This window comes from Rhinoderma darwinii, unplaced genomic scaffold (assembly GCF_050947455.1).
Source record: "Rhinoderma darwinii isolate aRhiDar2 unplaced genomic scaffold, aRhiDar2.hap1 Scaffold_4041, whole genome shotgun sequence".
Taxonomy (NCBI): Eukaryota; Metazoa; Chordata; class Amphibia; order Anura; family Rhinodermatidae; genus Rhinoderma; species Rhinoderma darwinii.
This window is the reverse complement of record NW_027463629.1, coordinates 21,561-48,844: the sequence shown is the minus strand read 5'-3', so window position 1 is coordinate 48,844 and position 27,284 is coordinate 21,561. Positions and strand designations below refer to the sequence as shown.

The 27,284-nt window shown below is 51.7% G+C and overlaps 1 protein-coding gene across 1 annotated transcript in view; it reads right to left on the bottom strand.

The window, feature by feature from the left end:
• EPS8 (EGFR pathway substrate 8, signaling adaptor) overlaps positions 1 to 24,799 on the bottom strand; it is a 57,118-nt gene extending 32,319 nt beyond the window's left edge. Inside the window, exons 1-2 of the mRNA XM_075848441.1 lie at positions 24,672 to 24,799; positions 903 to 1,004 (exon numbers count right to left, since the gene is read on the bottom strand). The gene's annotated coding sequence lies outside the window, so the exon portion shown is untranslated. The remainder of the gene's footprint in view (positions 1 to 902; positions 1,005 to 24,671) is intronic.
• Positions 24,800 to 27,284: the final 2,485 nt, after the last annotated feature.

Below are 27,284 nucleotides of genomic sequence, written 5' to 3'. Positions count from 1 at the left end.
AGTATTTTTGGTCCTGTTCCTGCATCTAAGTAGTAATCTTGGTCCTGTTCCTGCATCTAAGTAGTAATCTTGGTCCTGTTCCTGCATCTAAGTAGTAATCTTGGTCCTGTTCCTGCATCTAAGTAGTAATCTTGGTCCTGTTCCTGCATCTAAGTAGTAATCTTGGTCCTGTTCCTGCATCTAAGTAGTAATCTTGGTCCTGTTCCTGCATCTAAGTAGTAATCTTGGTCCTGTTCCTGCATCTAAGTAGTAATCTTGGTCCTGTTCCTGTATCTATGTAGTAATCTTGGTCCTGTTCCTGTATCTATGTAGTAATCTTGGTTCTGTTCCTGTATCTATGTAGTAATCTTGGTTCTGTTCCTGTATCTATGTAGTAATCTTGGTTCTGTTCCTGTATATATGTAGTATTCTTGGTCCTGTTCCTGTATGTATGTAGTAATCTTGGTCCTGTTCCTGCATCTAAGTAGTAATCTTGGTCCTGTTCCTGCATCTATGTAGTAATCTTGGTCCTGTTCCTGTATCTATGTAATGTTTTTGGTCCTGTTCCTATCAGACAGTATTACAAGTATGGATGTATCAGGGAATACTTAAATACTTAGGAAGCTAAACCCCCCCTCCCCCATCCCCGTGGCCGTTCAGCAATCGTATCAATCTGAGAAGAGTTGGCAATTCATGCTTTTGCTTCTTGGACTTGAAAATTCTGTTTTGGCTTCATTTTCCACAAATCCCATAGGCCTTATTGGAGAAGGACAAATGCATGTGCGGCCTTTCCATATGTGGCTGCTATATTTATTAAGTGGGTCCTGGGATGGGGGTTCTTCACCAGGTTTTTTGCACAGGGGCCTCCTCCAACCTTAATCCATCTCTGAGCGGTCATTGTCATTTGCAGTGGGGACACTTACCTCGTCACACACTCTGAAATTTGGTCCTGGTGTCAGGTTCTCGCTGATATTCCCATCTCATCACCCTCAGCCCGAGGTAAATCTGCAGATTAAGGGGAGAGACTGTGGAGAGAGCAGAGAAGACAAAGTGACAATCAGGTAAATGCAGCCAATGATACCACATCTCTCAGCAAGCAGGATGACAGGGGTTGTGATTCTTCTAGAAAGTATGAAGAGAGATCCCAGCACCAGAGAGAGACCCCAGATCCTTACAGCGTCGGCTTCTATTTATAATTACAACCCGGAATTATAACGGATCGGATGGAAAAAAATATTCAAGACTTTGTGACTGTCTAAAAATGCTGATAAATCTGGAGGGTGTGAGGGGAACATGGAAATGTCCTGCAAGTCCAGACCTCAATCCAATGGAGAATCTGTGACCTGAACGCAACTGTCTAATGTGAAGAATAGAGAGTAATCCCAGGGTCTATATGTGCTGAGCTAAGAGAGACATCCCCCAAGAGACTGCAGCTATAATAGAGAGACATCCCCCAATAGACTGCAGCTGTAATAGAATAGAGACCTCCCCCAAGAGACTGCAGCTGTAATAGAGACCTCCCCCAAGAGACTGCAGCTGTAATAGAGACCTCCCCCAAGAGACTGCAGCTGTAATAGAGACCTCCCCCAAGAGACTGCAGCTGTAATAGAGACCTCCCCCAAGAGACTGCAGCTATAATAGAGACCTCCCCCAAGAGACTGCAGCTGTAATAGAGACCTCCCCCAAGAGACTGCAGCTGTAAGAGACCTCCCCCAAGAGACTGCAGCTGTAATAGAGACCTCCCCCAAGAGACTGCAGCTGTAATAGAGACCTCCCCCAAGAGACTGCAGCTGTAATAGAGACATCCCCCAATAGACTGCAGCTGTAATAGAATAGAGACCTCCCCCAAGAGACTGCAGCTGTAATAGAGAGACCTCCCCCAAGAGACTGCAGCTGTAATAGAGACATCCCCCAATAGACTGCAGCTGTAATAGAATAGAGACCTCCCCCAAGAGACTGCAGCTGTAATAGAGACCTCCCCCAATAGACTGCAGCTGTAATAGAGACCGCCCCCAATAGACTGCAGCTGTAATAGAATAGAGACCTCCCCCAAGAGACTGCAGCTGTAATAGAGACCTCACCCAATAGACTGCAGCTGTAATAGAGACCTCCCCCAATAGACTGCAGCTGTAATAGAGAGACATCCCCCAAGAGACTGCAGCTGTAAGAGACCTCCCCCAAGAGACTGCAGCTGTAAGAGACCTCCCCCAAGAGACTGCAGCTGTAAGAGACCTCCCCCAAGAGACTGCAGCTGTAATAGAGACCTCCCCCAATAGACTGCAGCTGTAATAGAGACCGCCCCCAATAGACTGCAGCTGTAATAGAGACCTCCCCCAAGAGACTGCAGCTATAATAGAGAGACATCCCCCAAGAGACTGCAGCTGTAATAGAGACATCCCCCAATAGACTGCAGCTGTAATAGAGACCTCCCCCAATAGACTGCAGCTGTAATAGAATAGAGACCTCCCCCAAGAGACTGCAGCTGTAATAGAGACCTCCCCCAATAGACTGCAGCTGTAATAGAGACCTCCCCCAATAGACTGCAGCTGTAATAGAGACCTCCCCCAAGAGACTGCAGCTGTAAGAGACCTCCCTCAAGAGACTGCAGCTGTAATAGAGACCTCCCCCAATAGACTGCAGCTGTAAGAGACCTCCCCCAATAGACTGCAGCTGTAATAGAGACCTCCCCCAATAGACTGCAGCTGTAATAGAGACCTCCCCCAATAGACTGCAGCTGTAATAGAGACCTCCCCCAAGAGACTGCAGCTGTAATAGAGAGACATCCCCCAAGAGACTGCAGCTGTAATAGAGAGACCTCCCCCAAGAGACTGCAGCTGTAAGAGACCTCCCCCAAGAGACTGCAGCTGTAAGAGACCTCCCCCAAGAGACTGCAGCTGTAAGAGACCTCCCCCAAGAGACTGCAGCTGTAATAGAGACCTCCCCCAATAGACTGCAGCTGTAATAGAATAGAGACCACCCCCAAGAGACTGCAGCTGTAATAGAGACCTCCCCCAAGAGACTGCAGCTGTAAGAGACCTCCCCCAAGAGACTGCAGCTGTAAGAGACCTCCCCCAAGAGACTGCAGATGTAATAGAATAGAGACCTCCCCCAAGAGACTGCAGCTGTAATAGAGAGACATCCCCCAAGAGACTGCAGCTATAATAGAGACCTCCCCCAAGAGACTGCAGCTGTAATAGAGAGACATCCCCCAAGAGACTGCAGCTATAATAGAGACCTCCCCCAAGAGACTGCAGCTGTAATAGAGACCTCCCCCAAGAGACTGCAGCTATAATAGAGACCTCCCCCAAGAGACTGCAGCTATAATAGAGACCTCCCCCAAGAGACTGCAGCTGTAATAGAGACCTCCCCCAAGAGACTGCAGCTGTAATAGAGACCTCCCCCAAGAGACTGCAGCTGTAAAAGACCTCCCCCAAGAGACTGCAGCTGTAATAGAGACCTCCCCCAAGAGACTGCAGCTGTAATAGAGAGACCTCCCCCAAGAGACTGCAGCTATAATAGAGACCTCCCCCAATAGACTGCAGCTGTAATAGAATAGAGACCTCCCCCAAGAGACTGCAACTATAATAGAGACCTCCCCCAAGAGACTGCAGCTATAATAGAGACCTCCCCCAAGAGACTGCAGCTGTAATAGAGACCTCCCCCAAGAGACTGCAGCTATAATAGAGACCTCCCCCAATAGACTGCAGCTATAATAGAGACATCCCCCAAGAGACTGCAGCTGTAATAGAGACCTCCCCCAATAGACTGCAGCTATAATAGAGACCTCCCCCAAGAGACTGCAGCTGTAATAGAGACCTCCCCCAAGAGACTGCAGCTATAATAGAGACCTCCCCCAAGAGACTGCAGCTATAATAGAGACATCCCCCAAGAGACTGCAGCTGTAATAGAGACCTCCCCCAATAGACTGCAGCTATAATAGAGACCTCCCCCAAGAGACTGCAGCTATAATAGAGACATCCCCCAAGAGACTGCAGCTATAATAGAGACATCCCCCAAGAGACTGCAGCTATAATAGAGACCTCCCCCAAGAGACTGCAGCTATAATAGAGACCTCCCCCAAGAGACTGCAGCTATAATAGAGACCTCCCCCAAGAGACTGCAGCTATAATAGAGACCTCCCCCAAGAGACTGCAGCTATAATAGAGACATCCTCCACTAAGTACTCCCTCGGTCACAGTGATAGAAATCTAGAGACAGTCATGAGGTGCGGGACATGATATAGTTACTGATCGCGAGAATCTGATCTGTCTGAAGACCTCACAGGGCAGCACCCCCACCTCACAGGGCAGCACCCCCACCTCACAGGGCGGCAGCACCCCCACCTCACAGGGCGGCAGCACCCCCACCTCACAGGGCGGCAGCACCCCCACCTCACAGGGCGGCAGCACCCCCACCTCACAGGGCACCACCCCCACCTCACAGGGCACGACATCCACCTCACAGGGCACGACATCCACCTCACAGGGCACGACATCCACCTCACAGGGCACGACATCCACCTCACAGGGCGGCAGCACCCCCACCTCACAGGGCGGCAGCACCCCCACCTCACAGGGCGGCAGCACCCCCACCTCACAGGGCGGCAGCACCCCCACCTCACAGGGCACGACATCCACCTCACAGGGCACGACATCCACCTCACAGGGCGGCAGCACCCCCACCTCACAGGGCGGCAGCACCCCCACCTCACAGGGCACCACCCCCACCTCACAGGGCACGACATCCACCTCACAGGGCACGACATCCACCTCACAGGGCGGCAGCACCCCCACCTCACAGGGCGGCAGCACCCCCACCTCACAGGGCGGCAGCACCCCCACCTCACAGGGCGGCAGCACCCCCACCTCACAGGGCGGCAGCACCCCCACCTCACAGAATCCTCCATCTGCTGCACCTACAGACCATAGAGGTCATCTGCAGACGTTCTCACCACCGCCGCCTCCTGCAGCTCATCACACAACATGGATTGGCTTGTTGGGCCTTTTAGTCGCTCCATATGGTCCGGCCACTCCCTCAGCAAATCAATAGCAACCCCCCCACCCCCCCCCTCCCGGCTGACGGCTCCCCCTGCCCAGGTCTCGCATCATTTGGAGCTTTGGGTCATTGTCCAGGATTTGTGGGTTCGAGTCACAAAATGAAATGTTTTAAAGTAAAGTCAACGACCGCCCAGCACGACACAATATAACGTCTGTCTAATAGAGCGCAGGTCCATCCTACCTCTCCTCTGAGACTGCTCCCCCAGAGCGCATGGCGTTACAGGATGGAGTAATTCACGTATAAACCGCCGCGCGCCACACACGGGAATACACAACATCTGACAATCCAGTGATCATGTTTGTTATGCGTCGTGAGCGCCCCCATCTGGATCACGATATCGTCTACAACACACACCAAAATAGTGGAATACGATCGCCTCAGAGTGTAAAGACTTGCAGACAATAAGACTCCGCTCCTCAACCACGGGTCTGCCATTGTAACTTGTAAAGCATGAAATCCACGTACAGAACCTGGGACCCCCCAGTGTCAGGATCCGACCCTCGAGATCGGCTGCCTCACCGGAGAGAAACACAAAGACACGTCCTGCCGAATAAACGGACAGTGAAGAACGACTCTGTACACGAGCCACGCGCACCACCTGACAGAGCGACCGAACGGAAACCACGTGAACCTGTCCTGCAGCGGTCATCTGCACGGCCCGATCCCGTCCACTACACGGCGGACCGATCCCGTCCACTACACGGCGGACCGATCCCGTCCACTACACGGCGGACCGATCCCGTCCACTACACGGCGGACCGATCCCGTCCACTACAAGGCGGACCGATCCCGTCCACTACACGGCGGACCGATCCCGTCCACTACACGGCGGACCGATCCCGTCCACTACACGGCGGACCGATCCCGTCCACTACACGGCGGACCGATCCCGTCCACTACATGGAGCATACACTCACAGTCAGGGACTTTATTCTACTTGGCGATCGCACATACAACACAAAAAGAAAGCGTGTTTAACCCCTTCCTGCCGCAGCCATTTTTCGGATTTTCATTATCGTCTTTTTCTCCCCACATTCCACAGGCCAGAACTTTTTATTTTTCCATCAATATTGCCGTGTGGGGCTTGATTTTTGTGGAACGAGTTGTAGTTTTTCCACGGCTTCATTTAATGTAGTGGGAAACGGGAAAATAATATTGGTGGGACGGAATAGGAAAAAAACTGCGATTCCTCAATGTTTGGGGGGGGGGGGGGTTGTTTTTACGCCGTTCACCATGCGGTAAAATAAACATTTTTACTTCATTCTGTGGGTCAGCGCGATTACGGCGATAGCGAATTTATATCATTTTTTACTAAGAAAAACCGGATTGTTAAAAATAAAATGGAAGTTTTGGCGCCACATTCTCTTTATTTTCTCCCCGTGGATGGAGCGGTGCGAGGGCTTATTTTTTGCAGGGTGCGCGGTAGATTTTTTGGTGCCGCTTTGGACTACACAAGACTTTTTATTCCATTTTTTATGAGATGAAGTGACCAAAAAAACAGCGATTCTGGCGGTTTTTATATTTTATGGCGTTCACGGTGTGGACTAAACGATATATTGTAAGAGGTCAGACATTTACGGACACGTCGACACCAGTTGTTCATTTTTTGACATTGTGTTTGAGAGAAAATGGGAAAAGGTTTTGTTTTTTTAAATTGTAAATTTTTTTTATTCATTAAAAAAAACAAACTCCTTTATTTTCCGGTTTAACGTTGACTTGTCCCCCCAGGGGACTCAAACTAATATAGTGCAGTATATCGCGATACTGACCCTTCATCAGGCCCCCAGGCTGCCATGTCAACCAACGGCACCCCCGATCGTGTCGCGTGGGGGCATTGGAGCGTTGCAGGGGGCTGCCCTCCTGTTTCTAGTCATTTAAATGCCACAGTCGCTATTGACCACAACATTTAATGGGTTAAACTAACGTGATTGCGCTCGTTACCCTGAAGTGTCAGCTGTAATCCACAGCCGACCCACTCGTTCTATGCCCGCTCTATATACCCCCACCCGACGTGCGCCAGATATATACGGTAGATGTCAGGAAGGGGTTAAAAGCTTTGTACATCTTGAAAAGCTATTCTTTTAAATTATTATTTTTGCTTTTTGAGACACCGCTGCTTTGTGTCCTGTATATAGAGCAGCCGTATCATGCGCTAAAACCTGAATCCGTCAGCTCCTCGGGACTGACGGGTTCAGGGTCAGTGGGTCCGGTGTCTCGGACACGCAGGGTCCACCTGTTATTTATCACATCTAAGTTATAAACGGTCAGAGACACGCAGGACCTGCCGACACTGAACCCGTCAGTCCCAGGGACCTGACGGGAACAGCATTAAGGCTAGATACACAGTGATGACGTCAGAAAGCCTAGTAACAAGCGCAATAAAGGTGTACGACTTCTGCTGTCAGACAGACAAATCCAGAAGGCTTAGGAGTCAGCAGACCTCAGTGTTTCCACCTGTTCTATACCTCGGACTGTAAAACATTCAAAACAGCAGGTAAAGAGGAGTCAGTCATCTATTACCCTCACACTCATCTAGAAGGCCCCAGAGAGACCCCATTACAGGCCCCAGGGAGACCCCAATTACATGCCCCAGAGAGACCACCCCATTACATGCCCCAGAGACCCCAATACAAGCCCTAGAGAGACCCCAATTAGACGCCCCAGAGAGACCCCAATACAAGCCCCAGAGAGACCCCAATACAAGCCCCAGAGAGACCCCAATACAAGCCCCAGAGAGACCCCAATTAGACGCCCCAGAGACCCCAATACAAGCCCCAGAGAGACCCCAATTAGACGCCCGAGAGAGACCCCAATACAAGCCCCAGAGAGACCCCAATACAAGCCCCAGAGAGACCCCAATACAAGCCCCAGAGAGACCCCAATACAAGCCCCAGAGAGACCCCAATACAAGCCCCAGAGAGACCCCAATACAAGCCCCAGAGACCCCAATACAAGCCCCAGAGACCCCAATACAAGCCCCAGAGACCCCAATACAAGCCCCAGAGACCCCAATACAAGCCCCAGAGACCCCAATACAAGCCCCAGAGACCCCAATACAAGCCCCAGAGACCCCAATTAGACGCCCCAGAGACCCCAATTAGACGCCCCAGAGACCCCAATTAGACGCCCCAGAGACCCCAATTAGACGCCCCAGAGACCCCAATTAGACGCCCCAGAGACCCCAATTAGACGCCCGAGACCCCAATACAAGCCCTAGAGAGACCCCAATTAGACGCCCCAGAGAGACCCCAATTAGATGCCCCAGAGAGACCCCAATACAAGCCCCAGAGAGACCCCATTACAGGCCCCGGAGACCCCCAATTACAGGTCCCGGAGACCCCCCATTACAGGCCCCGGAGACCCCCCCATTACAGGCCCTAGAGAGACCCAATAGAATTTACTTACCTGAACCTTATTCTCTGATGACTTCTGCAGGCCAGTTCACTGGAGGTGACGGTGTGAGGTACATACCACATATATAATGCACGTTATAGAGTGTAAACAATATAAAACAGGACTCCTCAAGTTCATATTCCAGGTTTATAGCTTTACAAGCAGTTACATAGGGACAGTTAATAGTGTGAGGAAGGTTGTGAATTCATCATCCTACAAAGATCCACCCTGCAAGAGATTTATACCAGAGACGAGGAAACAAATTCTATGGTCACCTTTGTACTGACATTAACCCTGGTCACCTGCTCAACAACACCGACTCTATACATAGAATAAGAGGAGAGTATAGAGCAGCCGCCATACACAGAATAAGAGGAGAGTACAGAGCAGCCGCCATACACAGAATAAGAGGAGAGTACAGAGCAGCCGCCATACACAGAATAAGAGGAGAGTACAGAGCAGCCGCCATACACTGAATAAGAGGAGAGTACAGAGCAGCCGCCATACACAGAATAAGAGGAGAGTACAGAGCAGCCGCCGTACACAGAATAAGAGGAGAGTACAGAGCAGCCGCCGTACACAGAATAAGAGGAGAGTATAGAGCAGCCGCCGTACACAGAATAAGAGGAGAGTATAGAGCAGCCGCCGTACACAGAATAAGAGGAGAGTATAGAGCAGCCGCCGTACACAGAATAAGAGGAGAGTATAGAGCAGCCGCCGTACACAGAATAAGAGGAGAGTATAGAGCAGCCGCCGTACACAGAATAAGAGGAGAGTACAGAGCAGCCGCCGTACACAGAATAAGAGGAGAGTACAGAGCAGCCGCCGTACACAGAATAAGAGGAGAGTACAGAGCAGCCGCCGTACACAGAATAAGAGGAGAGTACAGAGCAGCCGCCATACACAGAATAAGAGGAGAGTACAGAGCAGCCGCCGTACACAGAATAAGAGGAGAGTATAGAGCAGCCGCCGTACACAGAATAAGAGGAGAGTACAGAGCAGCCGCCGTACACAGAATAAGAGGAGAGTACAGAGCAGCCGCCGTACACAGAATAAGAGGAGAGTACAGAGCAGCCGCCGTACACTGAATAAGAGGAGAGTACAGAGCAGCCGCCGTACACAGAATAAGAGGAGAGTACAGAGCAGCCGCCGTACACAGAATAAGAGGAGAGTACAGAGCAGCCGCCGTACACAGAATAAGAGGAGAGTATAGAGCAGCCGCCGTACACAGAATAAGAGGAGAGTATAGAGCAGCCGCCGTACACAGAATAAGAGGAGAGTATAGAGCAGCCGCCGTACACAGAATAAGAGGAGAGTATAGAGCAGCCGCCGTACACAGAATAAGAGGAGAGTATAGAGCAGCCGCCGTACACAGAATAAGAGGAGAGTATAGAGCAGCCGCCGTACACAGAATAAGAGGAGAGTATAGAGCAGCCGCCATACACAGAATAAGAGGAGAGTACAGAGCAGCCGCCATACACAGAATAAGAGGAGAGTATAGAGCAGACGCCATACAGAGAATAAGAGGAGAGTATAGAGCAGCCGCCATACACAGAATAAGAGGAGAGTACAGAGCAGCCGCCATACACAGAATAAGAGGAGAGTACAGAGCAGCCGCCATACACAGAATAAGAGGAGAGTACAGAGCAGCCGCCATACACAGAATAAGAGGAGAGTACAGAGCAGCCGCCATACACAGAATAAGAGGAGAGTACAGAGCAGACGCCATACACAGAATAAGAGGAGAGTACAGAGCAGCCGCCGTACACAGAATAAGAGGAGAGTACAGAGCAGCCGCCGTACACAGAATAAGAGGAGAGTACAGAGCAGCCGCCGTACACAGAATAAGAGGAGAGTACAGAGCAGCCGCCGTACACAGAATAAGAGGAGAGTACAGAGCAGCCGCCGTACACAGAATAAGAGGAGAGTACAGAGCAGCCGCCGTACACAGAATAAGAGGAGAGTACAGAGCAGCCGCCGTACACAGAATAAGAGGAGAGTACAGAGCAGCCGCCGTACACAGAATAAGAGGAGAGTACAGAGCAGCCGCCGTACACAGAATAAGAGGAGAGTACAGAGCAGCCGCCATACACAGAATAAGAGGAGAGTACAGAGCAGCCGCCATACACAGAATAAGAGGAGAGTACAGAGCAGCCGCCATACACAGAATAAGAGGAGAGTACAGAGCAGCCGCCATACACAGAATAAGAGGAGAGTACAGAGCAGCCGCCATACACAGAATAAGAGGAGAGTATAGAGCAGCCGCCATACACAGAATAAGAGGAGAGTATAGAGCAGCCGCCATACACAGAATAAGAGGAGAGTATAGAGCAGCCGCCATACACAGAATAAGAGGAGAGTATAGAGCAGCCGCCATACACAGAATAAGAGGAGAGTATAGAGCAGCCGCCATACACAGAATAAGAGGAGAGTATAGAGCAGCCGCCATACAGAGAATAAGAGGAGAGTATAGAGCAGCCGCCATACACAGAATAAGAGGAGAGTATAGAGCAGCCGCCATCCACAGAATAAGAGGAGAGTATAGAGCAGACGCCACACACAGAATAAGAGGAGAGTATAGAGCAGCCGCCATACACAGAATAAGAGGAGAGTACAGAGCAGCCGCCATACACTGAATAAGAGGAGAGTATAGAGCAGCCGCCATACACAGAATAAGAGGAGAGTATAGAGCAGCCGCCATACACAGAATAAGAGGAGAGTATAGAGCAGGCGCCATACACAGAATAAGAGGAGAGTACAGAGCAGCCGCCATACACAGAATAAGAGGAGAGTATAGAGCAGCCGCCGTACACAGAATAAGAGGAGAGTATAGAGCAGCCGCCGTACACAGAATAAGAGGAGAGTATAGAGCAGCCGCCGTACACAGAATAAGAGGAGTATAGAACAGACGCCATACACAGAATAAGAGGAGAGTATAGAGCAGACGCCACACACAGAATAAGAGGAGAGTATAGAGCAGCCGCCGTACACAGAATAAGAGGAGAGTATAGAACAGACGCCATACACAGAATAAGAGGAGAGTATAGAGCAGACGCCACACACAGAATAAGAGGAGAGTATAGAGCAGCCGCCGTACACAGAATAAGAGGAGAGTATAGAGCAGCCGCCATACACAGAAGAGGAGAGTATAGAGCAGGCGCCATACATATTATATAGTGACCATCTTACCGGTGTTGTCCAGGTGCATTGTTAGGTTATTTAACATCTATTCCTGATACAGAGATGCTCAATAATAAAGATCCATCTCAGGTCCCTATTATGAGGTGATGTGACATGAGGGGCCCTACGTCTCTTCCCCCGGGGGCCCTACGTCTCTTCCCCCGGGGGCCCTACGTCTCTTCCCCCGGGGGCCCTACGTCTCTTCCCCCGGGGGCCCTACGTCTTCCTGAGGGATTGTCTGGCATTAAATAAGATTTCAGAGTTCAGCTGCCGGTGTCTGAGATGAAGCCGCTGCCAGGTCCCGTGTCTTATGGAAAGCTTCTTATTATGTGATCACTGGGATCAGTATCTCCGGAGTACGAGGCGTCCGGCCTTATAGAACAGGGGGGGGGGGGGGGGGTCCTCCCTGAAAGGAGTTTACTTTTTGCAGGTTTTTGAGGGTTACGAGATCACACAGGATCAGACTTGGAAGAGAAGTTTTACCAGGAGGATCTTAACCCCTTAACGACGCAGCACAATCTGACGTGTAGCCAGTGGCGGACACAGACTGCAAAAGGCCCCTGTGCAGATAATGTGCCAGGGCCCCCCCGCCCCCCCCCAATACCGACAAAGTTACCTAAACATATATATGCATATAAAAATAAACCTTACTAATAAAAATTATGAAGGAAGATTTATATTGTACATTTTATTACCAGTTTAGAACACAAGTAACACATTTTTTTCCGGGTTAAATTCTTATCTAAACTAAGTCCCTAAATGTGGGCAAAGAAAATGAAAAACCTATACTCACCTCCTCCGGCGCCTCCGTTCCCCCTCCGCAGCCCCTATCCCTTTCTGTGTTTACAAAGCTGCTGTGGTGACGCGCGGTCGATGGCACATGACCGCTGCAGCCAATCAATGCCCTCAACAGCGATTTGCTGTGGAACTACTGTCCTCAGCAGCACACCAATGAGGAGTTATTGGCAGCAGCGGTCACGTGCCATCGGCAGCGCGTCACCAGTGCAGCCTTGTACACTTGTAACACAGACCGAGACAGGAGGATGGGGGCTGCGGCGGGTGAACGGAGGCGAGGGAGGAGGTGAGTATAGTTTTTTTATTTTCTTTGCCCACATTTAGAGACTTAGGTTAAATTGAATCATTGAATATAACACAAAGCACTCATGCAACTGAGATGCAATAATTTAGATGATCTTATCATGCTTAGCTTACTGCACTGTTACCTATCAAGCAGGACTGAATCTCAAGATATCTACAGAGGGGGCTGTATGGCGTTATCTACAGGGGGGACTGTATGGCGCTATCAACAGAGGGGGCTGTATGGCGTTATCTACAGGGGGGACTGTATGGCGCTATCTACAGAGGGGTCTGTATGGCGCTATCTACAGGGGGGTCTGTATGGCGTTATCTACAGGGGGGACTGTATGGCGCTATCTACAGGGGGGACTGTATGGCGCTATCTACAGGGGGGACTGTATGGCGCTATCTACAGAGGGGTCTGTATGGCGCTATCTACAGGGGGGTCTGTATGGCGCTATCTACAGGGGGGACTGTATGGCGCTATCTACAGGGGGGACTGTATGGCGCTATCAACAGAGGGGGCTGTATGGCGTTATCTACAGGGGGGACTGTATGGCGCTATCTACAGAGGGGTCTGTATGGCGCTATCTACAGGGGGGACTGTATGGCGCTATCTACAGGGGGGACTGTATGGCGCTATCAACAGAGGGGGCTGTATGGCGTTATCTACAGGGGGGACTGTATGGCGCTATCTACAGGGGGGACTGTATGGCGCTATCTACAGAGGGGTCTGTATGGCGCTATCTACAGGGGGGTCTGTATGGCGCTATCTACAGGGGGGACTGTATGGCGCTATCTACAGGGGGGACTGTATGGCGCTATCAACAGAGGGGGCTGTATGGCGTTATCTACAGGGGGGACTGTATGGCGCTATCAACAGAGGGGGCTGTATGGTGTTATCTACAGGGGGGACTGTATGGCGCTATCTACAGAGGGGTCTGTATGGCGCTATCTACAGGGGGGTCTGTATGGCGCTATCTACAGAGGGGGCTGTATGGCGTTATCTACAGGGGGGACTGTATGGCGCTATCAACAGAGGGGGCTGTATGGCGTTATCTACAGGGGGGACTGTATGGCGCTATCTACAGAGGGGTCTGTATGGCGCTATCTACAGGGGGGTCTGTATGGCGCTATCTACAGGGGGGACTGTATGGCGCTATCTACAGGGGGGACTGTATGGCGCTATCTACAGGGGGGACTGTATGGCGCTATCTACAGGGGGGACTGTATGGCGCTATCTACAGGGGGGACTGTATGGCGCTATCTACAGGGGGGACTGTATGGCGCTATCTACAGGGGGGACTGTATGGCGCTATCTACAGAGGGGGCTGTATGGCGCTATCTACAGGGGGGACTGTATGGCGCTATCTACAGGGGGGACTGTATGGCGCTATCTACAGGGGGGACTGTATGGCGCTATCTACAGGGGGGACTGTATGGCGCTATCTACAGGGGGGACTGTATGGCGCTATCTACAGAGGGGACTGTATGGCGCTATCTACAGAGGGGGCTGTATGGCGTTATCTACAGGGGGGCTGTATGGCGTTATCTACAGGGGGCTGTATGGCGTTATCTACAGGGGGCTGTATGGCGTTATCTACAGGGGGCTGTATGGCGTTATCTACAGGGGGCTGTATGGTGTTATCTACAGGGGGGACTTTATGGCGTTATCTACAGGGGTTCTGTATGGCGTTCCCTACAGGGGGGGTCTGTAGGGAAAGTCATACAGCCCCCCCCTGTAGGGAACGCCATACAGACCCCCCTTTAGGGAACGCCATACAGACCCCCCTGTAGGGAACGCTATACAGCCCCCCCTGTAGGGAACGCTATACAGCCCCCCCTGTAGGGAACGCCTTACAGCCCCCCCCTGTAGGGAACGCCTTACAGCCCCCCCCCTGTAGGGAACGCCATACACCCCCAATCACTCAAAAAAATGCGACCTACAGTGTGAAAAGACAAAAGACATGTATCCCCTCTCCACAGGATCTCCACAGGATAGGGGATACATGTGTGATCGCTGGCATTGATAGGGAGAGCGGGGGACCGAAAGTCCCCCGAAGTTCTCCATCACTCACCTCTGACTTCCGGTGTCTGCGCAGCTCAAGTGTGACCGGCGCTCCATTCATTTCTACGGAGCTGCCGACACAGACCCCGGAAGTCCGAGGTTTGTGATGGAGAACTTCAGGGGACTTTCGGTCCCCCGTTCTCCCTATCAATGCCAGCGATCACACACGTATCCCCTATCCTGTGGATAGGGGATACATGTCTTATGTTTAATGGCAGAGCGGGGAGATACTCCCTGCTCTGCCGTAGTGTTCCGTGGCATCGCGCTGTAGCAGCCATAGCGGCAGCTAGCGGAGATTCCGGCCAAGGTGGGGGCCCGTGCCGGCAGGTGACGCGGGCCCCCTCATGCCGCGGCCCCGTAGCAGCCGCTACGGCTGCTATAGCAGTAGTTACGCCCCTGTGTTAGGGGGAGTTCACACTGAGGTTTTTTTCGCGAAAAACGTCAGAAAGTGCCTCCCATTGAAATCCATGAAATTTTTCCTGCGAGCAGTAAAAACCGCATGCGGGAAAAAGAAGCGCAATGCCCTTTCTTCGGGCGTTTCTGTCTCTGACTTCCCATTGACAACAATGGCAGGCAGAAAATGCGTTTTTTGCTGCGTTTCCCTGCCCACGGCCCGATGGCCGAAAAACGCCACAAAAAAACGCAATGAAAAACGCGGGAAGTGTTCTACCGGCAGGTCAAAATATGCCTCAAAATTCCGGAAGGAATTATGAGGCAGATTTTTCTACATAAAAACTTCTCCCTTCTGACATGAACTTTTTAACTTCATCTACCTGTCCTCTGCAGTCTGCACGTCCTCCACTCGTCCTGTGTCTGTCCTCCGCTCATCCTATGAGATCTCCGGCAGTCCTGACTGTACTGTCCAGCCGCCCGAAGTCTTACGTCGCACCGCCCCCTGTCCTCTCCCCTGCCTGAGCGCTCCTCCTACCACCAGCATCGCCGTCCTGTCCTATTCATCTGTGCCAGATTGGCAGTGCAGTGTAGCGGCTATCACCGGGCCCGGGCACCCGCCCCCTCCCTCCCGATTGGTAGTGCAGTGTGGCGGCTATCACCGGGCCCCCGCCCCCTCCCTCCCCTCATGCCTAGTGTTGTGATGCTACTAGGCATGAGGGGGCCCGTGCCGCCAGGCCTGGTACATAAAATGTAATGTGCCTGTCAGGGCGACACGGGCCCCCCCATGCCGCGGGCCCCGTAGCAGCTGCTACGGCTGCTACTGTGGTAGTTACGCCACTGAACGGGCCCCCTTCCCACGCGGGGCCCTTGTGCAGCTGCACCGGCTGCACATGCGGTATGTCCGCCCCTGCGTGTAGCGCATTTACTTATCCGAGTGATTCCGAGATTGTTTTCTCCTGACACATTGGACTTTATGTTAGGGATACATTTTGGTTGATATGTTTGACGTTTATTAAAAAATACCAAAATTGACAGAAAATTAGAATAAAATTTTTTTTTCAACATTTGAATTTTTCGGCTTTTAAGACAGTCAAAACTACACAAAATAGTCACTACGCGCCATTTCCCACGTGTCTACTCTGTTTACATCTCTGAACATCCTTTTATTTTTTTTACATTACAAGGATTAGAACTGAAGTGACTCAGAGGGGCCCATATAATAGACCCTCCATAAATGACCCCAGTTCAGAAACGACTCCCCTCACATGAAACTGCATTTACAAAACTTTGTTAGAGCAAAATGGAGGCAACATTTTTTACCGCGTGTTCATTCTGATCCATTTTTCCTGTGACACAACGAGGGTTAACAACAAACCTCAATATTTACCCCCCGATTCTGAACTTTGTAGAAATGTCCCACATGTGGCCCTAGCGCACCGCTCCACTCAAACACCGGACCCTAAAAAGAAGGAGCACCGGATGGATTTTAAGGCCTTGATTTCATTAGGATGATTTTTGGGCATCATGTCGGCGACGTACATGTAGGGGTTAATTTACTTTTCACCACTGCTCATATACAGGTGACAAAGGACACGCAAGATGAAGCACGGCAGGCTGGGATAGTTTCCAATCACCGGCGAAGGACTACTGCGATTGGTCCTCAGCCGACATTCCTGGTTGCTAGGCAGTTATTTCCATAAAGTCGCTGAACATAGTCGCGGCAGTTTAAACCAATCACGTACCTGTACGTGGGGATGTGGCAGCAGACCGCATCCCGCGATGTACAGTTATGTGAAATATACCGGGATGGAGGGGCAATATGAAGCTTTCTACTGTCATTTCCTGAGCGGTCCCCGATAAGCCTTTATGTGGTGGGGGGGGGGGCACATTCCCGGACGTGTGGTTTGTAAACTCTTCATGGTTTCTACATCTTACTCAATGCTGTATTTCGGTGTGTGATGACGTTTCCTCCCCCTCGGTAATGTTGTGCAGTCGCCCCGGGTGCCACGTTGTTGGAGGTCTAACCTTAGGTTTCGGAGAGGTTTCGGCGGGAGGACGTTACCTGTGTACATGAGTTGGGCGTTAACCTGTGTACAATATAGGAGAGGGCGTCACTGGTGAGGCTGGGTGGAGTGAAGGCCGGGGTGAGACTGGTGCTGAATGGGTGAACATACCCTAAAAGTTGGTCAACCGTAGGAGCAGAAGAGGAGCCTGTGCACCTCCCCCGAGAGAAGATACGGACAGAAGAAAGTCTACATAGTCCGGTAGGAGGCGACCCTCGTATAGACAAGTATTGTGCGGCCAACTGCCAAATCGGTCTAATAGGAACGGTTACCTATGAATTGAAGTGTGGACTGCCATGTGGCACCGCTTCCCTGTCCGTAGCACGAACCATGTTACTCGCGTGTTACCGGCGATACTGTGAGAGGAAGTGGTTGACCGCTACAAGGACCCGCAATGGTGTGACAACGATTACTAGGGAGCAACTCAGAGGGCTCCTCCATTACCCCTGGAGTAGGCCGAGAGGTAGTGGCCTGGTCCCCATATTGACCAACGGAGTCACAGTTGGAAACACCACCCGGCCACGAACTATAGAGGGAGGCGTTACAGGGCACGTTCACGCGCTAAACTAAAAACGGCTGTGAAATACCGAGCGGTTTTCAAGGGAAGCCTCTGATTTTTTATCCATAAAGCGTTTTTTTACGCCCGTTTTTGGATCGGTTTTTCTATTGACCCAATGAAACAAGGCTTTTTTACAGGCCGTTTTTTCAAACGGTTGCGTTAAAAAACACCCCGTCGGAACGAACCGCCGGTTTTCCCATTAATATCAAGGGGAAGATGTTTGGAAGCGTTCAGCCTCCGTATTTTTTGCAATTTTTCGTGCAGTTTATAGGCCGAAAAACAAATGAAAATGAGATGTGTGAACATACTATTACAGGGGGGTAGGCGCGGCACGGCGGGAGGGGCGGCACGGCGGGAGGAGCGGCACGAGGTAGGCGCGGCACGAGGGGCGGCGCGGCACGAGGGGCGGCGCGGCACGAGGGGCGGCGCGGCACGAGGGGCGGCGCGGCACGAGGGGCGGCACGGCACGACTCCTGCATTCGTTTGAGGTCCCCGGCATGGAGTTGACCGCTCAGCTTGAAGTTTTCTTCTCCAGTCAAATTGAAATAGGAGAAAATTGTATAAACCCGGGGCAGACCCCATTACTCCATAGTCGGACCCCTCTGTCCCGCCTTCAGACCCTCCCACACCTCCCTGCCCCCTACACGTCTTATATCGCATGTACAGCCGGTGTTAGGTAAGATATAGAGAAACCTCTGCCCCGGAGATCGCAACATCTGACGGCATAACGACCGCAATCAATGACCGGGAGATTCACTTTACCGAACACACATTACAGGCACGTCCAGTCAGTACAGTGCCGTCATAGTACCATCTCTGCTTGCTGTCAGTAAATGAGAAAATGTGTTTACATCCAGCTGGGGGTTTGTTACAATTTATCAGTGTAGGTGAGAGCTATCAACCTGAAAGAGGACAGGAGAGAGATTTGTCTGCACTAATACATTGTAACAACCCCCCAGCTGTATTGACATTAGAATGAGGGGCGTTTGTGTATAGAGGAATAGCCCCGGCGAGGCAGAGCGAGGTATAAACTCCTAGACACAGGGCCGGGTTATCAGTTGATGGGCAGATTTGTGCAGTGCCCCCTAGTGGCACAGGTGCTTCATTACTGACAGGCCACAGCTCTGCCCCAGGGAGCCCCCATCCCCCAGCACAGATCCTCACACAATAGCAGCTTGTTCCGGCGCCTTCGCTTTTGTTTTGCGGATGATATTTACTCTGGAGATGTTTGAATTTCTGCCCAAAACTGAACGCGGAAAATTCCCAAAGCAAACAAGTCGTGACAGATGGAGCGCAGTCGCACCGCACACCCAGGACCCGCCGCCATCTCATCATAGAGTGTCAGCTCCTGTGCCCAGGACTCTTACAAGAGGTGGGGGGGGAGGGGTCCTGACCACAGGAGCTTACAATCTATAAGAGGAGATACAAGATTTGGGGGGGGGGGGTGTATCTCCTCTTATAGAGTGTAAGCTCCTGTGGTCAGGGCTCTTACCCCTCCCCCACTTCTCATAACTTCTCTTATTCCTTAGATTGTAAGCGAATACCCCCGAATAATGTCAGAATACCCTCCCCATATATAATAACGCCCAACCCATATATAATACCCATATAATACCCACCCCCCAATATATAATAATACCCTCCGGGACACTAGGGAACATTTACATTTGTAAATCAAATCTGTGCCTGGACTTTACATATGGAGCAGACTGATCTACCTCCACGGCGCCGACACCTTCCCAGCAAGAATTCACCATGGAAACCTCAAACAAAGATGGCGCCCACACTCTGCTGCAAGACCACATGTCCCCGATCCAGCCACAAACCCTGCGCTGATATCGGGGGACCCCCCTCAGTGACAGGACGGACCCTCCTGGGCTGATCAGGGAGATCTCATCCAGCAATCTTATCTGGCGCACACACAACCCATCACAGCGGCAGAACAAAGCATCACCCGGAATGACACAATGGCGGCCGCGGCAAATTCCCCCCAGGAGGCAGAACGAAGACGACAAGTCCAAACTCATGTGTAAGAGGAGGATTGTGGGCGAAGTCATCCAGATCCGTCTCCAACATCAGAAAACCCAAATAAGGTCCAGGCCCCAGATCACCCTCAAACTAAACGCTACACTAGAGTCTTCACAAACTGCGTTCTTCTCCACACGTTGGGTACACTCATGTCTGCCACTCATACAAGGATCATTACTGAGGGGCGCAGAGTAGAGGAGGCCGTAGACAGGTCACTGAGCGTTCCCAACCACAGGGGTTCACACGCCGTTTAGCGTACACAGTCCTGGTGAAAAAGAGGCCCCATGACGATTACAACCCGGCGGCCGTAGATGGAAATGTCCTCCTACAGCAGGCGACTTTCTGCAGAGCGGCGCAGACTGAAATACTGGACAGACGCGGGTGACGGAGCTCAGAGAAAACACTATCCGGGCGGCGGCCCAATAGATGACGAGAACAGCGGGTCCGCGACTACAAGGAAGGTACAATAGTCACATGATTCAGGCCGCGTCCTGCGGGGGCCGTGTCCAGATAAGATCGCGGAGCACAATATTGATGAGGATCCTTCAGACGTGGGGTGAAGTTACCCCCGGCCGACCCTCAACCCGGCATTGTAGTAATCAAGTAACGCCCCGCAAGACACAGCGCTCGGCTAATGCAGGGACATGTGACTGACGTCACCGGTGTGAACTTATAATGTGGTCTATGGTTATGTAGGGTGGTCAGCGATACGTGGCAAGACAGAGGTCTGAGAGCGACTGCCGTCCGACACACACAGGTAAAGCCGCATCAACAACCAATGGCCCCGACCCCGCACCTTCCAGCACAATTAGCAATGCGGTCGCTATGTAACCCCTGGCACATTTAGTAAGACCACAAATATCTCCGATACACCCGGCATATACTCCGGCCCTCACCCATCTAATAAACCTACTGCTGGAAGACTGAAGACACTGGTAGATGGCCACGCCGGATGGTCCCACTGATATATATATATATGGCCACGCCGTCTGGTCCCACTGATATATATATATATATGGCCACGCCGTCTGGTCCCACTGATATATATATATATGGCCACGCCGTCTGGTCCCACTGATATATATATATATATGGCCACGCCGTATGGTCCCACTGATATATATATATGGCCACGCCGTCTGGTCCCACTGATATATATATATATGGCCACGCCGTCTGGTCCCACTGATATATATATATGGCCACGCCGTATGGTCCCACTGATATATATATATATGGCCACGCCGTCTGGTCCCACTGATATATATATATGGCCACGGCATATGTTCCCACAGAGTGCCAGAGAGGTCAATAATGTGTGCGATGTGCTGCAGGCGTCACCGTCCCCCCATCCTACTATGTTCCTTTCTCTCCTATGCTAGAGATCCGCTCCTCACCCCGTCCTGCAGCAATCCTCGGGGTCCAGGTCCTGCTCCACAGCAGTAGGATTCCAGCCACAGAAGAGCCGGCGCCGGCAGGTACAGACGTGAAATGGACTTTCTACACAAACTTAAGGAGGAGAACACAAAACCAGCAGTCGCCCATGATTGGCGTGAAGGAGGCCGCCATGTCACCCCTTATCCTTTCTGCTGCCAGTTATAAAGGGTCAGGCCCCACGCACACGACCGTAGCTCTCATGCGTAATTACTGGTCAGATACTTCAGATGAAATTGTGGAGACATTCACTTCTATTGGTCACCGGCGCTTTCAGGATATTTACGGAGGAGTCCGGGCCGTAGAAACGATCCGCAAATTATACAACATGTCCTATTCTTGTCCGCAGTTGCAGCTCGGACTCGCTAGTAGGAGGACGGCTGTGGATGTGCATCCGGATCTGCGGCCGCGTGCATGAGGCCTAAGGGGGGCACTTACTTTTCACATGGGGCTCGGGTCTAATACCAGAAGAGATGTGGCAGGGGGCACAACCTATAGTCTCGTTACTTCCATGCATTGTATAAACTCTCTGATATAACAGTAATGACAGGTGGAGCAGCCACACAGTACAGATGGAGCAGGATTAGGGTCCCAGATTACTGGACATCCTCGTATCAGGAAACAAAGTTACAGAGATAGAAATGCCCCAACACTCACCCGTCAGCGGTGCGCCCCAGAACAAGCCTGGGCGTAGGCACAACCTCAGCTACAACACGTCCGTAGTGCAACGAGTGAAACAGTAACCAAGGAATTTATGACACTTTCCTGCGTAAGAGCCGGGACACCACCCGCAAATAAAATCACACTGTAACCCCAAGAGTGCCGCCCGCACTACACCCTCCTCATTATAATAAGGTGAGGGCACAGCGGGGGGCATGCCATCCATAAACCCACAGACCCCCCAATCTGCCACAGTTCCCACCCTTTGCCACGCAGTACGCCTGACATTCTGATTCCCAGCCAGTGGGTACAATCTGCTGCGTGTGAACAAGGCCTCAGGGACATGCACAGATGGGATCTGACGAAACCCGCATCTTCCAGCTCATGGGGACCCCATGGTGCCCTCTTTGTGGCTTTAATAAGAAATCCACGACCGTAATGAAAACCTCCCATAAAACGTCACTTTCATTTTCAATTCTGATTCCACAAAACATTTTCTAGAAGCGCCGCCTTACTGGAAAAACATGACAAAAATGCAGGGACTAACGGGGGGACTTGTAGCACCGGACCACCCTGTGGGCACACACCGACTCCTCCTCTTGTAGCTTGGCTGTTTGCCATCAGTTCCTGGCACAGGAAGTAGCTGTCTGCACCGACCACAGGTGGCCATATTGGCTCCCATGAAGCTGCTTTGGTTGGATATCTCTGGAATGTAGAGTCACATCTCGGCAGAGACAGTCAGGACCCTTCCCACAATCACAAAAGACTGACCCCCATGACGGAAATCAAGACCTAAACTGCCGAAACCAAATCAGAGCAACCAAAGCAAAACCTCATCATCAGAGCAGAAAACACAACATTCAGGGGGCAGATACCAGAGGGGTAATAGCAGTAAGAGGCTCGAGAGAAGACACCGGCCGTCGTCACCCAGACCACACAGAGCAGCGCTCACTTACAAGAAGAATTAGATCCGGTTTAGGAGGCCGTCCCCGCCACCATTAGACATATCATACAAGCCGCACGACTCAGAGAACTTCTGAATAAAAACCTGGATATGAAACCCCTACCTGGAGACAGCGCCCTCCACAGGTCAGGGAGAGTAGGGGCAGAACTTTACATTGGATTTCTGCAATAATCACAAGAACTCCTGCACTGTGTGATAATCAGGATGCCTGCCCGGCCCGACAGCGTCATGAACTGTCCTCTACCTCATTCACCAAGACTGGCGTTTTGTACAGAATCCCGCTGGCGAAATATGCAAATCACGTATTAAGATCTGCCGCCTCTTCATATATGTTTTTCTCATCTTGGGCTGTCCGTACACCACAAACTATAATGTTCGCCAGATTTCCACTATAATTAACGGTAATTTCTTGTGTAAATTATAAAAAAAAATCTGTTGTGCCATGAGCGGCCCTGCCCGATCCAGCTAAGCCACACCCTCTCCAGCTAAGCCACACCCACCTCTCAGAAGTGCCGAGAGCAGCAAAAAGTAGGGGGAAAAAAAAGCTACATATTTTGCACAAATCCCCTCTACAGATTTTAGTAATAACAGCCCACCCACCCAGACATATACCACACAATCCATGTGGACAGATAACACAAGTCAATAACCTCAAGCGGACAGGGGACGTATAGCGAGCAGGCCGAGGGGACAGGGGACGTATAGCGAGCAGGCCGAGGGGACAGGGGACGTATAGCGAGCAGGCCGAGGGGACAGGGGACGTATAGCGAGCAGGCCGAGGGGACAGGGGACGTATAGCGAGCAGGCCGAGGGGACAGGGGACGTATAGCGAGCAGGCCGAGGGGACAGGGGACGTATAGCGAGTAGGCCGAGGGGACAGGTGACGTATAGCGAGCAAGCCGAGGGGACAGGTGACGTATAGCGAGCAAGCAGAGGGGACAGGGGACGTATAGCGAGCAGGCCGAGGGGACAGGGGACGTATAGCGAGCGGACAGGGGACGTATAGCGAGCAGGCCGAGCGGACAGGGGACGTATAACGAGCAGGCCGAGGGCACAGGGGACGTATAGCGAAGTGGCCGAGGGGACAGGGGACGCATAGCGAGCAGGCAGAGCGGACAGGGGACGTATAGCGAGCAGGCCGAGCGGACAGGGGACGTATAGCGAGCAGGCCGAGCGGACAGGGGACGTATAGCGAGCAGGCCGAGCGGACGTATAGCGAGCAGGCCGGGCGGACAGGGGACGTATAGCGAGCAGGCCCAGCAGACGTATAGCCATCAGGCCGAGCAAACAAATAACGTACAGAGAGCAGGCCGAGCGGACAGGTGACGTATAGCCATCAGGCCGAGCGGACAGGTGACGTATAGCCATCAGGCCCAGCGGACAGGTGACGTATAGCCATCAGGCCCAGCGGACAGGTGACGTATAGCCATCAGGCCCAGCGGACAGGTGACGCATAGCCATCAGGCCCAGCGGACAGGTGACGTATAGCCATCAGGCCCAGCGGACAGGTGACGTATAGCGAGCAGGCCGAGCAAACAAATAATGTACAGAGTGCAGGCCGAGCGGACAGGTAACAAACATTTTACACGCACAAGTAACAACACAGGGGGATGAAGGGGTCACTGGACACAGGCGACACTCACGACACAGGCGACACTCTAGTCGTGCACTCAGTGAAGCAGTTACACAATATACAGAACATTCTTACATTGTAGAAACAACAGAAACCCTTGAATGTGATAAATATCCAGAGACAGAGAAATGGCGATGACTTTACAGAGCGGAGATCCAGAATAAGAGAATAATAATACTCACATGAAGCTCCACCTGATGCTCAGCACATACAACATGCTACCTGTTCCTGAGAGCTGCAATTAATCATTAATACAGAGCAGGAGTCCGGGGGTGGGGAGAGCTCAGCAGAGGAGAGCAGAATTAACCTGTTACTGACTGCTGAGGGAATTACACTCCTCTATCACCAACAACACAGTCTCTCATCACCACCAGCATACCCTCTAATCACCACCACCAGCATACCCTCTCATCACCACCACCAGCATACCCTCACATCACCACCACCAGCATACCCTCACATCACCACCAGCATACCCTCTCATCACCACCAGCATACCCTCTGATCACCACCAGCATACCCTCTGATCACCACCAGCATACCCTCTGATCACCACCAGCATACCCTCTCGTCACCACCAGCATACCCTCTGATCACAACCAGCATAACCTCTCATCACCACCAGCATACCCTCTGATCAACACCACCAGCATACCCTCTGATCAACACCACCAGCATACCCTCTGATCAACACCACCAGCATACCCTCTGATCAACACCACCAGCATACCCTATGATCACCACCAGCATACCCTCTCATCACCACCAGCATACCCTCTGATCACCACCAGCATACCCTCTCATCACCACCAGCATACCCTCTCATCACCACCACCAGCATACCCTCTCATCACCAGTATACCCTCTGATCACCACCAGCATACCCTCTAATCACCACCACCAACATACCCTCTAATCACCACCACCAGCATACCCTCTCATCACCACCACCAGCATAACCTCTAATCACCACCAGCATAGCCTCTCATCACCACCACCAGCATACCCTCACATCACCACCAGCATACCCTCTGATCACCACCACCAGCATACCCTCTAATCACCACCACCAGCATACCCTCACATCACCACCAGCATACCCTCTCATCACCACCAGCATACCCTCTGATCACCACCAGCATACCCTCTGATCACCACCAGCATACCCTCTGATCACCACCAGCATACCCTCTCGTCACCACCAGCATACCCTCTGATCACAACCAGCATAACCTCTCATCACCACCAGCATACCCTCTGATCAACACCACCAGCATACCCTCTGATCAACACCACCAGCATACCCTCTGATCAACACCACCAGCATACCCTCTGATCACCACCAGCATACCCTCTCATCACCACCAGCATACCCTCTCATCACCACCAGCATACCCTCTCATCACCACCAGCATACCCTCTCATCACCACCAGCATACCCTCTCATCACCACCACCAGCATACCCTCTCATCACCACCAGTATACCCTCTGATCACCATTATCATACCCTCTCATCACCACCAGTATACCCTCTGATCACTATTATCATACCCTCTGATCACCGTTATCATACCCTCTGATCACCGTTATCATACCCTCTGATCACCACCAGCATACCCTCTGATCACCACCAGCATACCCTCTGATCACCACCACCAGCATACCCTCTGATCACCACCACCAGCATTCCCTCTCATCACCACCAGCATACCCTCTCATCACCACCAGTATACCCTCTCATCACCATTATCATACCCTCTGATCACCATTATCATACTCTCTGATCACCGTTATTATACCCTTTGATCACCGTTATCATACCCTCTGATCACCACCACCAGCATACCCTCTGATCACCACCACCAGCATACCCTCTGATCACCACCACCAGCATACCCTCTGATCACCACCACCAGCATACACTCTGATCACCACCACCAGCATACCCTCTCATCACCACCAGCATACCCTCTCATCACCACCAGCATACCCTCTCATCACCAGCAGCATACCCTCTGATCACCACCAGCATACGTTCTGATCACTACCAGCATACCCTCTCATCACCACTACCAGCATACCCTCTGATCACCACCACCAGCATACCCTCTCATCACCACCAGCATACCCTCTCATCATCACCAGCATACCCTCTCATTATCACCAGCATACCCTCTCATCACCACCAGCATACACGCTCATCACCACCAGCATACCCTCTCATCACCACCAGCATACCCTCTCATCATCACCAGCATACCCTCTCATCATCACCACCAGCATACCCTCTCATCATCACCACCAGCATACCCTCTCATCACCACCAGCATACCCTCTCATCACCACTAGCATACCCTCTCATCACCACCAGCATACCCTCTCATCATCACCAGCATACCCTCTCATCACCACCAGCATACCCGCTCATCACCACCAGCATACCCTCTCATCACCACCACCAGCATACCCTCTGATCACAATTATCATACCCTCTCATTACAACCACCAGCATACCCTCTCATCACCACCAGCATACCCTGTCACCACCACCACCAGCATACCCTCCCATCACCACCACCAGCATACACTCTGATCACCGTTATCATACCCTCTGATCACCATTATAATACCCTCTGATCACCGTTATCATACCCTTTGATCACCATTATCATAACCTCTGATCACCATTATCATACCCTCTCATCACCACCAGCATACCCTCTCATCACCACCACCAGCATACCCTCCCATCACCACCACCAGCATACCCTCGGATCACCGTTATCATACCCTC